At 43.1% G+C, this 15,266-nt stretch overlaps 1 protein-coding gene across 7 annotated transcripts in view; it reads left to right on the forward strand.

Annotated features, from left to right (window-relative positions):
- Positions 1-15,266, forward strand: part of MYO9A (myosin IXA) — a 309,520-nt gene that overhangs the window by 23,409 nt on the left and 270,845 nt on the right. Inside the window, exon 1 of one of the 7 annotated variants that reach the window (XM_075897520.2) lies at positions 6,885-7,296. The exons of the other annotated variants lie outside the window; for them this stretch is intronic. The gene's annotated coding sequence lies outside the window, so the exon portion shown is untranslated. Of the gene's footprint in view, positions 1-6,884; positions 7,297-15,266 lie in introns of those variants that run through there. 7 annotated transcript variants of the gene reach the window in all.

Genomic DNA, 15,266 nt, shown 5'->3' on the forward strand with positions numbered 1-15,266 from the left:
TAGAATAAAATGAAGGCCTGTCTAAAGACACTAGGGATGTGTTAAGTACAAGACCAAGTTATGCTTTTAAGTAGCCACTTTGCAGCAGGCACATTTCGGAGCTCTTGGGAGAGCAGCTGGACTCAGTTTGGTGGCAAGCCCAGTAAGGGACAGGCTGGGGCACGAGCCAGTGCGCAGGAAGGAGCACTGGGCATGGGTGTAGTGGCAGAGCAGGAGAGGGGCTCACATGGTGCCTGAGCGTTTGGCACACCTCCATTTGTCGGGAAAGTACAACTTGCCCGTCCCACGGAAGGGAGGAGGATGGAGGTCCTGGGGTGGTGGCAGGGTAGGAGCTCAAGCCAAGCTTCATTGGGGATGAGTAAATGGAGGTTTGAAGCGTCAGGTAATAGCGTCCCCTGCTTCATCCAGGTTGCTGTGCGAGAGATCAGTCTTCTCCAAATCTCACAATGACAGGGAGCAGGTGCTGACTGAATGTGGCCAGAAATCTGGACCTCATGCTGCAATGCTTTGAGCTGCAGTGCCGCCAGACCACTTACTGCTGGCTTGGTGTGGGACAGTGTCCTACTGTGGGGGGTCAGAATAAGGCAGCCCCCAGGAACCTTGTGAGAAGGACTAAAGAGTTCTTCTGCAAGAGCTCTATGGACATGATTCCCATTCCATCTCCAGCCATGTTAACAAGCTGTTCTGGGGACCCCTGACTGCATAGGCACATATGTAGCAGCGGCATATTTGTGGCAATGCTTCAGACTACGTTTGCCTCCTTCATCGTTTGCTACGACTGCCTCAGCGTTCACTTATGTAGGAAGGTAAAGAGCAGAGGACGGATCTGATGTGCTTGTAATAGTCACGTGGCTGAAGAGAGACAGTGCAGTGCCCCGTACCAGTTGGAGTTTCCCAAGGGCTGATGTCTTCATCACATGTATATTGCATTGACGTAGTCTGGCTGTCAGGTGGTAACACCATGTGTAATTGAGGCCAGATCATCATTTATCAGGTTGAGAAGGAGTCTTATAGCCAGTCAGAAATAGTAGCAAGCATTACTCATAGATGCTACCATGGGAGGGCTTAGCCTCAGCAAGAAATCCAGGAGCAGTCTTAAGCTACAGACTGAATTGACCAACTGTGGGTGTCTCTCTTTAGGCCAAGGAGACAGTTCCATGACTGCAAACTCTTAATTTGCTCACCAGCATAACTTCTGTTGCTTAGGTTCATTTTCATCCAAATTCATGAGCTTATCTTGTCCAGACAAGGTGATATTGTGTTGATAGTGACATGGTCATATGCAGTGAAGCATAAATATAGCTGTGTATTCAGTTCTGTATCCAGTGATTGGATCAAGAAGCTTCCATTAGCACTGAGAGCTGAGCAGTAAAATATTTTTCACAGGATTGAAATTGTATTTCAAAAATTTAGTTAGAAGGAAGATCGCTTGATGGTAACCCCTCTGGCCACTTTCCCCTCACTTTCATTTCTGATACTTTATGGAAAGGACTTGATAGTGAACAGTTACTTGTTTTATATTTAAATGTACATTTTAATCTTACAATGAAATAGCTGTAGTAGTATATTTAGAAATAATATCTTTCTGCTTATTTCTTCATTCATAAATGGTGTTAACATATCTTCAGGGCACTTGTTACTCAGCTAAAAGAAACAATATAACTAACAAAGAAACAAAAGTTAAATGAAGACTTCAGAGAATTGGGGAGTGGTATAATCACTTTTGACTAAAATGAATGCAGAAGTACACACCTTGGCTTATAATACCGAGACATTTCAATTTTATCTGAAATTACTTGCTTCAGGGAAACAAGACTCAAGCTGCAATTGAGTAGAGTGTTGCATAAGAAGTTTTTTCTTCTATTTCGTATACCTCTAAAAAAGTTCTGGATCAAACAATTTTTGACCCCTTCCACGTACGAATTCACCAATAGTTTGTTCCAAGACACAGAGCCAACTATGGCTTTAGATTGTTTGAATTTTCTTCAGTCTCTGTGATTTCATTTCCCCTTTTGTTTTCTGTCTTAAAATAGGACAATTGCAGTGAAGCAAAGTTCTTGCCACATTCACTTATCTTTAATCAGGAACTGCTATGATTTTAAATCGAATGCTACAAGAAAATGTATGCTTCAGGTATACTCTTCCTTCATTTTTTTTCTCTCAGAGGGATTAACATCTCAAAGTATAGCAATAATAAAGCTGTGATGTGAGCCTTCTGGCTCTAAATTGGGGCTGAAAGTTCAGTCAAGTTTTTAAAACTCTTTTTTTTTTTTTATGAAAAATGTGAACTCCCTAACCAGGTCCTCAGTGATACAGAATATAAATATTGGCTGTCCTACTTTAAAAAAAAATCCCATCTCATTCCTTTGATTCCATGTAGAGGAAACAATTTTTTTCAAAAGTGTCTTTTTAGGATTTTTGTTCCAGGAGTAAATAGAGCTGGTAGTTGGGCATATTTGCTGATAGCATTTGTGGATGGGCTGTATACCACTCTAGGCAATTTAATAATTCCAGGCTCCAATAAACTTTTCAACCTCTGTCTTACCTCCACCCTATCCCTTGGAATGCTTTTCTGGGACATTAGTCCTCTGATGGTTAGGCTTGAAATCAGATGAAAGTTTCTAACTTACTGATGGCCAGTCTATATCCATTTGTTCTGATGCCAGCATTGTCCCTTAAATAACTCCTGTCCCTCTCTACTATTTATCGATATTGATGTATTTGTAGAGGAAAATCATATTTTCTTCCCTCACTGGCTAAATAAGCCAAGCTCTTTATGCCTCCTCTTGTAAGGTAGGCTCTCTAGTCCTCTGATAATCCTAGTAGCTCCTCGCTTCACGTGTCCTGTTTGAATTGGTCTGTCTTAAACATGGGAGACCAGATCTGCACTCCCTAGTGAGCCTTAGGTATTGAGTCGTGCGATTTATGTTAAGAAATAATAAAAATCCACTGATGAGACGTGGCCGTCTCAGTTGATGGCTTGAACAGATTTTTATTTCATATCTCGGTGAGGTTTTGTTTTTGTTTTTAAATTGGAAATCGCTTGCACTGCTTAAAATCTGGAATTGGAAATTCACTACAAAGTAAAAATGTACACTTCCTCAAAAACTCTATTTACAAGTGCAGGGTATCGTCTGTGATTGTGGATGCTGAGCACTTCTGGAAATAAGACCATAGGTGTTTCAAGTGGGGCATGGATAGAATAAGGGGCATAGAATTTGTAGCCACTAGTAAAAGCACCTACCTGTCCAACATTGTATGAAGTCTGTCTCACTCTTGGTGAAGAAGGGAGAAGCTGATGCTAATGAATATAAATCAAAAGCTAGGAATTGTAGAAAACGGATAATGAAGCAGAGAAGCTTAAAGAGAAATCTATGGTCAGCAGAGCTAAGGGCAACAAGAAAAAGTTAAGTGTATTAGGAACAGAGAGACTTGTAACAATGGTATTAGTCCATTACTAGATGTAAATGGGGGAGTTATCAATAATACAGAGAAGGCAGAAATGTTCAGTAAATATTTTGTTGTGTCCTTGGGGAAAAACAGATGCTGTAATTTGTATCTTAGCAATCATGTCAAGATGGGAGAATAACACAACATATAGATGGTATCATGAGCTTTTGTGGGCACAACTCACCACGAAATCTCATTATACCGTGGTTTGTTAGTCTTTGAGGTGCTGCAAGACTATTCGTTGTTTTTTCCAGTTAGACCAGTGGTCCCCAACACAGTGCCCGCGGGCGCCATGGCGCCCGCGGGGGCATTTGTGTGCACCCGCCAAGTGCTCAGGGCTGGCCTGGCCCCGGGCATGTGGCGCTGCATGGTACTGGAGCCGGCCCCGGGCGCATGGTGCATGGTACTGGAGCCGGCCCCGGGCGCGCTGCCGCCTGCACTCTGGCTGCGCGGCACTTGGAGAGGGGGAGCGCCGGCCTTGGTCGCGTGGCATTTGGGGAGGGGGAAGCGCTGGCCCTGGTCACGTGGTGCTGGGGGGAGGGGGAACGCGCTGGCCCCAGGCACGCGGCACATGGGGGGGCGCTGGCCCCGGGCGCAAGGCAGGCGAACGGCCATGCCCCCTGGCGCCCGGCAGCCTCTAAAGGTTGGGGACCACTGAGTTAGACTAACTCAGCTACCCCTCTGAAACTTTCAGTTGGTCCAGATAACTTGCATCCAAATGTTTTTTAAAAGAGTTGGTGGACAAGCTCTCTGGATTGTTACTGTAGATATTTCAATAGGTCTTGGAACACTGGGGAAAACCCAAAAGTCTAGAAGAAAGCTGCTATATTAATATTTTACAAGGATAAACAAGTTGATCTGGGTAACTGAAATTCTATAGTCTCATTGGTTACAGGCAAGATACTGGAATGGTGATTCAAAACTTAGTTTTACAGGATCTACATTTCACAAATCCATGCCGATTATATTCCTTGATTTCTTCATTAACTAATGTGATTTAAAAAAAAATGAAATTACTAATTTGGTTGACAATGTTAATAGTGTTGATGTAATATAGTTAGGGTTCTATAAGACATTTCACTTGGGATCACATAGCATTTTGATTAAAACTGGGAAGATATAATACTAACATGACCCAGATTAAATGGATTAAAAATTGATTAAATAATCAGTCTAAAAATTGTCATTGTAAACAGTAAATCATGATCATATGCTATGTTTTTATTGGGGTTCTGTAGGAGCAGGCCTTGGCTCTATGCTATATAAAATCTTTAAAAATCTCAGGAAAACGTTTGCAGATGTCACAAATTAAGGAGTGTTAAATAATGAAGAGTACATGTTGTTAAGATCGCTTGGCAAATTTGGGTGCAAGGAAACATATATTTTAATATGATCAAATGTACATATCTGGGGTCAAAGAATGTAGCCAGATTTACAAGGTGGAGCACCTGAGAAGCAGTGACCTTGAAGAAGATTTGGGGGTCATGATGGTCAGTCAGCTGAGCATGAGCTACCTGGATAAGACTGGCTAAAAGAGTTTACAGAACCCTCGGATGCATAAACAGAGAACTCGAGTTAGGAGGGAAGAGGTTATTTTGCCTCTGTCACTAGTGCAACTTCTGCTGGAATACAGAGTCCAGTTATTGTGTGTTGAATTCAGGAAGGTCTTGGATAAATTGGAGCGTCTTCAGAGAAGAGCTACAAGAATGATTATGGATTAGAAAACATAGCTTACAGTTTTAGACTCAAAAAGCTTCCTCTGTTTATCTTAACAAAGAGTAGGTTAAGGAGTGACTTAATTACAGTCTATAAGAACTCGCATGCAGGGAAAAGTATAATACAAGCCAACAGCTGGAAACTGAAGTTAGACAAATTGAGACTGGACATAAGGCATCCTTTTTTAACACTGAGAATAATTAACCATTGGAACAACTTACTCAGGGTCTTGGCGGATTCTCTGTATCTGGTGATTTTTAAATCAAGATGAGATGTTTTTCTAAAAGGTCTGCTCTGGCCATTAATTTGGGCAAGTTCTATGGCCTGTGTTATTCAGAAGGCTAGACTAGATGATTGCAGTGGTCTCTTCTGCTTTGGAATCTGAGTTAGGGATGTAAAAAACGGTTTAAAAACATAACCGTGTAACTGCTAAAACCCCTAGCGGTTACACTTGCGGGGGCTCTGCAGTGTGAAGCTTAAATAAGCTTTATAACGCATAGTCTGCAATGAAGCCTCTTCCCTGGGAGCTCCTGCTGGCCCTGCTCCTGGAGAAGCTTTGCTGTGGGCTCTGCAGCTGGCTCCCCTGAAGTGGGGCTGGCAGACCTTGCCGGTACCACTCCCGGGGAGCCAGCATGTAACCTCCGGCGGGGAGGGTCGGGCACCAGAGCAGCCCGTTGCTGTGGTCCCCACGGTGCTGGAGCAGCCCCCTCCCCAAGGCAGGCAAGTTGGTGCTCCAGCCCCTTCTTGTTAACCGGAACCAGTAAGCCGCACCCATTAAGGCCGAGTCTTACCGGTTAACCATTTACAACCCTGCTATGAATTTACATGTCTCCCCTTTTTCAGAGTGAAACCTGGATACTTCCTACAGACAAGAGCCCTATTTGCTCTGTAACCCTGATCTGTTCTCTGCATTTTAGACACGAGGAATTTTCACTAATGTCAATTATTCCAAAGTGTAGTTATTCCACTTATGTGATTTCTGGACATAACAAGCTCTAAATATTTTTCTGTATTAATTTTGTGAATATACACACGCAAAATGGGAAATAGCTCACTTTTCTAGATTGTTGTATTTCACAAGGCGAGTTATTGTCAGACCTCTCCGCAGCAATAACAGAGAAATACATCTGCCTTGGACATTCGTCAGATTCTCAGTAAGGAAGTAGTTAATCCTGAAGCATATGCTGATGTGGGGAAACAATGTAAGCCAGTTGCTGTGGCTGCTAGGGTGTGGTTGAGAAAAGACCAGTTTCTGGGGCTGTTTACTGGCTGAGCCAGAGAGGGCTAATTATAGACACAAACTAGGGAAGGAAGAGAACAGGGTCAATTAGAGCATCCAGCACTGTTTCCTTTAAATTAGTAGTTTGGTTGAATAGATAAAAATAATAAAAAAGCAGAGAGTGAATTTTCAAATGTATTGACTTGGAATTGTGCCAGTGGCTATAGTGAATGAAATCTTATGACTTGTTCCACACTGATTTTTAAGTAAATAGTAGTATCCATTGTGTAGTTGTATTTGCAGTCCACCCATCTTCAGTTTTAAAGAAGACAGTGGGGATGGTATTCTCTTTTTCCTGTGATTTCTCTTTTTGAGCATCTGCGTTTGAATGTAAGTAAGTTGTCAGAGTGAGGTCTATGAAAAGAAGCATGTTTGACATTGTTTAACAAACTGGATCTTTGAAATAGAAGTAATAGACTCATATGCAGGCTAAACTGGTTCACAGCTAATAATTGTATTTGGTGCCCTTTAGCCAGCTGAGCTCCTACTCTCTTTCTGGTAAAAGGCAGCGTTCTACAGACTGTGTCTTTTGGAAGTAAGTGTCTGTGTTTCTTTCCTGTCTTCCAGCATGGCCTTTACTTGGAAAAATTTTAGGCAACTGAATGGAGAAAAAAGAGGAGAGAGCGCCTACAGTTGTAGTCTCACTGTTCAGCCCACACGGGCAGGTTCCTTCTGCCAGTCCTGTGACTCAGCTCTAGGCTTGCTTGCTTCCTTGAGGCAACTTCTGGCAACATATCAAAGGAGTGTCCTGTGCTTTCAAGCCGTGGCTGAAAGAGGGCTTCGCTAAAGTGCAAGCTGTGTCCGTGGGATAGTGTCTCCTCAGGAATCTTCTGTGTCTACAGCCCTGTAAGGTACATCATTGTCCTCCAAAAAATCTGTTACTCTTATGGGCAGAGAATGGTTTTTCTCCAAGTAAGCTTAGCAAGCCACCCATTTCTTCAAAACGGTGGTTTTCAAAGTAAATCACGAGAGCCATCGTCAGAGGCATGTGAGAATATCCTGTAATGGCTTACAATGAATGCATTTTATGTAGTAAGACTTGGCAATGTGATTATAGGTGTATTCTGACCCTTTCTCAGACGGGGTAAGTGGGAGATTGCATTATTTGGAAAGGGGTATGCAGCCTAAAAATCAGGCATGCTGCTTTAAAGCAGTAATTTTCTATCTGGGGATACATCAGATACCACTATCAAATGTATTTCAGACCACAAAACTGTCCTTTGGGTGGTTCGCCCGCAAGTTCTTTGTGCTGTTGCACATCTTCTAATGAATGGTCTGCTCTTCCGTTCATTTTCAGTATTTCAATTTTGGAAATCCTGGTTAAATACTGAGAGTCACTATCCCTCCCTCAGAATTGGTCATTTTGTAACCAAACATCCAGCTCATCACAGAATAGAGATCAGAATAAACCTTCCTTCTTTTGGTATCTGTTCACCCTCTTCGCTGGGGCAGATTGAAGTGTGTGAGAGAGGAGGATTTCCTTGTTGTTTTGAGTGGACAGCAATTACTTGAGGTCTTGCTTAGAAGATAGCTTCCTTCAGAAGATGCAACTGGGAATTGGGGAGGAGGATGGAATTCTATAAAATATCATCAGGTGACCTGACGTCAAAAGCAGGTGAGGGAATGTGGCTCTACAGTCTTACTAGACTTAAAAAATGGCTGAGTTTTGTGTCTCCAGTGTTCACTTCAAAACTAAATCCTTCAGGTCAACTCTGGCAGTTTGAGTGATTTTCTGACATCAGTAAGGATGCAAATGTCTGTTTCTCTGTGCATTCCCATGTACCTCAGTCAATAGAATTTTTGACATTTATGGTTAGATGCGACAGATTCTCGTTAGTCCATATCCTGCATTTGGCAAACCCACCAAGAGTTTTCAATAAAGGATTAATGATGACAGTTTTCCAGAAGGAGGGGAAACTCCTTAATGACTGACTGGTTCAGGAGAAGGCTACACAGAATAATAGTTATTCCATTCTCTGACTGTCAACCAAGAGAAAAGCGCTCTCGTTGTGGCCAAACACACTTCGTATCTGGGAGCCTGTGGGGATTGTCTGCAGGAGTGGAGATCTCTCAAGAGGTGTGAAACTGAAGGCTCTTACTCAGTTAGTATATAGTCAGGAAACATTCCTGGCAAGAACTCTTACATATTTTGATGGCCTTTTCAGGCGTTATTCCCAAGGCTTGAATACCTCTGTGAACTTTGCAGCCATTTCTTCTGATTTCAGGGAAGAATTCAGTAAAGTGGAGGAAATATTTTGATCCCTAATTGCAAGAAAGGTTCTACCCTACAGCTGTGAATGAATAGGTCAAACACCCTTTATAGCCAGGGAAGGGGGATATCCTATTAACTTCTTGGTAGTCTGAGAGCAGTGGAATCTGGGGGCTTGTGTACATGGAGGTGAACGAGTGTGATTTGTGAAGTGTACTAGTATGCTGCATTTGAACTATAACATGGATGACCTATTGGCATGCTCTAGAAGTTACCTTAATTAATCTGATCTATGTATATTTTAGAATGCACAACAGGATGTAAACAGTCCAGTCAGAGCATCATATGTTAGTGTGCTGCACAGATCATGCCCTTCTGATGTTTTTTGCTGCGCTGTGCAGGCGAGCCCCGAGACCCGGAAAGTAAAGAAACAAAGTTCTCCTTTCTCTTCAAATATTACTTGCAATTTCTCCTATATTTGGCTGTCTTTGGAGAATGCTTATATTCGTGCTGTACGGGGTCACAGGCAGTGATGTTCAGATCTTACTGTGGTTTATTCCTGAACAATCTCTGTTGTGTCTGACTGTAAGTGAATGCATGTCATTTCGTAGTAAGGGAAGAGGAAACTTCCACTGTCTTCATATTTGTAAGAGGCTTAGAAAGGGCTTAGTAGAATAGATTGCATTTCCAGAATTGCCTTTGTGCATCTCCCTGGTCTCTCCAGCCCTTTATGGTCAACACCACCATCTTGCCACCCACCCAACCTCACACTCTGGTACTGACTTGACTTGGCCTTTTCTTCAGACCTACCTCCCACCTCCAGCCAGGGTCCACGTCTTATTCTTCCTACACAACGTCTCCAACATCTCCCAGGCTTTCCTCTTGTGCTGACCCACTAGGCCCCTATCCAACCTTTCATCTTTTGCCTTAACTACTGTAACTGTCTCTCTGGTTTTGCCTCAAATGCATTCAGAATGCGGCTGCTGAACCATTTGTCTTCTCCACTGCGTGAAACACAAGCTTTCTGTTCTCACCTTTTCAGGCTCCTCTCCTGCAATTATTTGATTTACCGTTTATAAACTAGATCATAAACTTGTTAAGATAGAGACTGTCTCTTAAATACTTGCAAAATGCTTAGCACAGTAGGGCTCAAATATTCCTTGGAGCTTTTGTGTTATACACAAATAATAGGTACCAATTTTGTAATGTTTGACAGAAATCAGGGATGAAAATTTATTTATTTAGTGTAAAAACAATCCTGTCTGCCCTAAAACATCCCTAAGATCCTTATTCATAAAGTTATTTTCTATAAAATCATTACAACTTCAAATATATATCTGCTGTCCATATAAAACAGCCTAATGCTTGGATTTGCTGAAATTTAAGAAGATTGGCAATGGCAGTGAAGACACTGATCAGATTCATCTTGCATTTGTTGTAGATTTTGATGTATCAGCACAACTGATGGACAGAATTTAAGCCAGGGACATTTCAAAGCATGGCTCTTAGTCCAGTTATTTTTACACAGACTGTAGCAAGTAGCTAAGTACAGCATTCATGCTTATTTGTAAACTTTTAAATAGAACTGATGGTTGCTTTCCCCCAGCGCATGTTTGTTGATACATAGGCTTAAACAAAACAAAACACAAAACCAGAACATAACTTTGGGTGTTACAGAATACCACTTCCCAGAAGTAATTTGACTACTTACATGTCATTCACTAATAAAGTGGACTATGAAAGTGCACACTTTCTGCTTTAGAGGTCATGGCCTTTTCAAAATCTCAGGTTAGAATTAGCCATTCAACTCTTAAGTATTTCATTGAAAGTCATTAGGATCTGTAGGTGCTAAGGACCTCTGAAATCAGGCTAATTTCATGTGGGTTTCTAAACAAAGATTTAGGTGCCTATCTTCAGACATTCTAAATTTGAAAATTGTACCCGAGCGTGCATAATGTCTATGATTAGATGCTGAATAGAGCACAGAATGGGGATAATTGTGTCACTTCGGTAAGTGATTTGTCAGGTTTACTTTATACAAGGCATTAGTGTAATTTTGTGTAATCTTCACACACATGTAATATTTATCTATGACTGACACCAAGATCATTGTTTCATTTACCACGTGTTTAGCCTACTAAAAAAAATTCATAACCTGTTTTAACTTTCTCCACCACCTATACATTTTAGTAAACTTAGTATTCAGGAAATCACGTTGGTTTTCTATGGACTATTTTTAGTTGCTGTTTGCTGAAAAGATTGCAAAGGTAACTGTGCATTAAAATAATAATAATAATAGTCCACCAAGTTGACAGGATTAGATTTTCCTTTCCTAGGATCAGAATTGATTGAGTGTTATACTATCCGAAAGCCAGTGTAAAGTAAGCAATATTATCCTGGCTCTTTCTACTGTTGCCGAGTGTTGTGGTAAGTCTTCTCTTCGGTCGACAATGCTGCAGGTGGTGATCAATGAGATTGCACAGGTCCCATGATTTTTCAGCAGATCAGCTTCCTTTTTTGCATAGAAAAGATTTGCTTCCTGCTCCGAATGAGGCAGGTCGGAACACAAGTGATAATTCTGTTGTTTAACTGCATGGTTAGCTTGTTTTAGTTAATTTGAAGCCACTATTTTACTCTTCTAAAATGCCTGTTTTGATTCTTTTCTAGTTGAGGGAGCTAGAGCTGGAACCAGAGAGGAAAAACTTGTAATAGGCAATCTGCAGCAGCTCTCAAGATCTCAGCTGCCAAATCTTTGTGTGCAGTTTGGTCAGCCTGGGAACCTCCTCGCTGAGGTGGTAGCTTCTCTTATTCCTGCAGCTGTGCTAGCAGCAATCTGTACTTTGGCTGATGTTCAGGACAGGAAACAAAAGGATGAGGTATTTCAAGGCTCGTAGATTGATGCCAAAGGTAAAGAACAATAGCTACATACGGTAAAAGCATACATGGGATAACACTGTTGCAGTTCAGACATAGCCGTCCCCTTGATGTTCTGGTTTCATGGACATCACACCCTGCCTGTATGATTTCTTTCCCTTTTACTCAGGGTCTGGAGCATTATTAGACATGACTCTATATCAAACATGAATGCTTAGCAAGCTCCGACTAGATTTGGCTACCTGCAAGTCTTCCCTTTGAGATCTGTGGCTAATGGTGAATACAGTGACCCGAATACAGCCTTCTCAAAACAAAGTATTGTTTCATTTTAAGAGCAGGAATGCAGAATAATGGACCAGGTTTATGGACCCATCATTCTTACTGTTTTGGACAATAAATAAGATGGGTCTTGCTAGTATTATGCCATCATATAAGTTTATCTGAGGGTACAGTTGGCTTTCTGTGCTATGAAAAGAGTTCTCATGCTTAATTTCCTGCAGAAAGGATCAGAGATGACCTTTACAGCAGCTCAATGTCTGAACAGCGTTTACAATTTAGGGTGGTTTGTTTATTTTGAGCACAGTGTGTCGAATGTAGAGTTAATCTTGGACCCTGTCCCAAAGAATTTACATAGCTTCTGTACTTTTGTCATAAAAAGTCACTTTGTGTCTTTTCCATCACTTTGATGTTTTGAAAAAAATGTTTCCGTCTGTGTTCTGATCACTGACAGTTTCCCCATACTGCCAGACTCTGCTTCCATACTGCCTGTTTGCTGCAGACAAAAATGTTTTATGGTAAAAGTATGGAAGTATACTGGCACAAAACCGAGCAGCTTTAATCTCACCTAATTCTTCCATTTAGTACCAGGTCAGAAAAGGCTTTTAAAAATATTTTCAGGGACCTACAATATGTACATCTTAAGAATGGTAACATGAATCATTGTTTTGCTTTATTTGCCATCTTATTTTTGAAGCCGCAGAAGTATAACTGTTAACTTGATAGCAGTAAATAATTTCAGATTTTGTTGTCCAAGGTAAAAATGACGTACTTTTGAACATATAATTGCTCTTTGGAAGAGGTCTATTCTCCTCTCAATGGGTGAGGATGTTAATTACCTCATTTCTGTGACAATATATCACTTAATATATTGTGTCTATCCTGGAAAACGGAGACTATGAAAACTCGATAATCAGTTGAACATGAGCTTCCCTGTGTGACACTGTGGCCAAAACAATTCTTAGATGTATAAACAAGGTTATCTTGAGCAGGAACAGAGAGGTTATATTGACCCTATATTTTTCACAGGTGAGACGACTACTGGGATATTGATCCTGTTCTTGTGTCAGTAATTAAGAAAGATGTTGATAAATTAGAGTTCCAAGAAGAGCTGTGAGAAAGATTAAAGGATTAGAAAACATACCTTATAGATGTGGTCACCAACCAGTAGATCGCGATCTACCGGTAGATCTCAGGGGCTCTAAGAGTAGCTCTTGAGCCCTCTCTGAACTGCGCGCCTGCACAGTACATTTACATTAGATTTCCTCATTTGAGGAGCAGCTACTCACCGAGCAACCACACAGGTGAGTAGCTGCGAGGAATGGTGGGAGCTGGGAGGTCGGGAGGGCTGAAATACCCCAGCCAGCTGACTGTGGCTTTCACAGCGGGAGCTAGGCGCAGCCTCCCTGGTCTGAGCACAGGGCAGCCGGGCTGGAGGGAAGAGAAGCAGCTGCCCAGCCAGCTGGCCATGGTGCTCAGCCAGGGTGCACCACGTTTCACGTGGGCTGGTGCAGAGGAGAAGCTGCCTGGCCAGCTGGCTGTGGTGTTCAGCCCAGAGGAGGCTGAACCGCACTCCAGCTGATCGGGCGGCTTCCCCTCTGCGCCTGACCATGTGGAGCTTGCTGGCACCCTGGCTGAGCACCCACCATGGTTTGCTGGCTGGGCAGTCACTTTCCTTCGCTCCAGCCCGGCTGCCCTGCGGTCAGTCCGGAGGGAGCACGGGTTGGAAGCTTCCCTACGTGGCTGGTGTAGGGAACTCCCTGCCCCCAACCTTGTTCCCTCTCCTCTGCCCCAAACTTATCCCCCGCCCTCCTGGCCCCCTGTTCCCTCTCCCTTGCCCCCCCACCTCACTGCAGAAACCTGCCCCCCCCCCTGCAGAAACTTGTCCCTCGGCACCCTACCCCCCCTGCAGAAACCAGTTCCTTCTGGCACCCTGTCTCCTACTACAGAAACCTGTCTCCCTGCTCCCCTCTGCAGAAACCTGTCCCCCCCAGCACTCTGTCCCATGCTGCAGAAACCTGTCCTGGCACCCTGCCCCCACTGGCACCCTTTTCCCTGCCCCAGAACCCACTAGCACCCCTCCCCAGTACTGTGTCCTCTGCTCCCAAGTGACTTTTCTATGGGTCAGTGACCCCTGACTCAAGGCAGGTTTCCTGCCATTCTCATAAATAAAGACAACGCAGAAACTTTTTAACATAGTCTTTTATTTAAAAATGAAGCCTGGCCAACAAACCTCCAATTGGGGCCAAACCCCCATCTGGCCACAACCACTCCTGCATTCCCCCTTCCCCAGACCCTAGATCTGAGCCTATCAAACACTGGAATCTCCTGCCCTCAGCCCATCACATACCCCAACCCAAATTCCTGCACCCACCCCAGAGACTACACATCCTGTCTCAACACAGCAAGGGTCCAGCTGGACTGCAGGAGTTTTTCAGGATTCTGGAGATATCCCAGAAAAACTCTTCTGCATCCAGGGTTGCATTGGTTCTTCCGCTTTTTTAGTGGAAGAGCAAACAGGCTCTTTTGGTCACTCCTATATTCCTCTTTCCACAAGGAATAAGGTGGCTTCCAAAAGAAGGGGTTTTTTTTCTGACATTTGGTCCAGTCTAGGCAGGCCAAATGTTGGAAAAACCTCTTCCTACAGAAGAATTTTTTTTTAAAGCAGCAGTATAAGGATTGGGCATAGCAAGTGATGGAGAGGAGGAGAATAGAGAGGGCGGGGCTTCAAGGAAGGGGCGGGGCGGTAGATCTTGGCTTGGCCTGTCATTTAAAAAGTGATCTTGGGTGTAAAAAGGTTGGAGACCACTGCCTTATAGCAATAATCTAAATAAACTGAGCTCCATGAGTTTAATGAAGAAAAAATTATGGGCATGTTTTGATCAGTCTGAAGTACCTACATGAGCAACAGATATTTGATGATGGACTCTTCACTGTAGGAAAGAAACATAGAAACGATTCAATGGTCAGATGTTGAAGTTAGACAAACTAGGGGTGTTAAATTTGGTTTAATCAACTAATGGACTAGTTGATGGACTTTCCATTGACTAGTCGATGAGTTGATAAGCGGGGGAGTTCACCCCGCTGCTGCTCTGCCTTTTAAATGTATTAAAAGCCTATCGACTCTTAATACATTTACAAGGCTAAAGCGCAGCAGGAGGGACCCAGCACGAGCTGGGACAGCTGATTCCCAGCTTGTGCCAGGTCCCTCCTGCTGCACACCAGCCTTTTAAATGTATTGAGAGCTGACAGGCTCTTAATACATTTGAAAAACAGAGGTGCAGCATCTGCGATTGGGCGCAAGCTCGTGCCTGGCTCCTGCTACTCCCCTGTGGAGACGGTGCTGGGGGGAACTGGCTTTTAAGCTGTCTCCTCCCAACACTGGCTCCTGCTCCCCCTTTGCTGTCTGCAGTACAGGCAGCAAGGGGGAGAGGAGAGTGACTAGTCAAGCGACTAGTTGAT

The sequence above is a fragment of the Pelodiscus sinensis genome, chromosome 14 (genome assembly GCF_052426305.1).
Source record: "Pelodiscus sinensis isolate ZL-2025 chromosome 14, ASM5242630v1, whole genome shotgun sequence".
In the NCBI taxonomy this organism is placed as follows: domain Eukaryota; kingdom Metazoa; phylum Chordata; order Testudines; family Trionychidae; genus Pelodiscus; species Pelodiscus sinensis.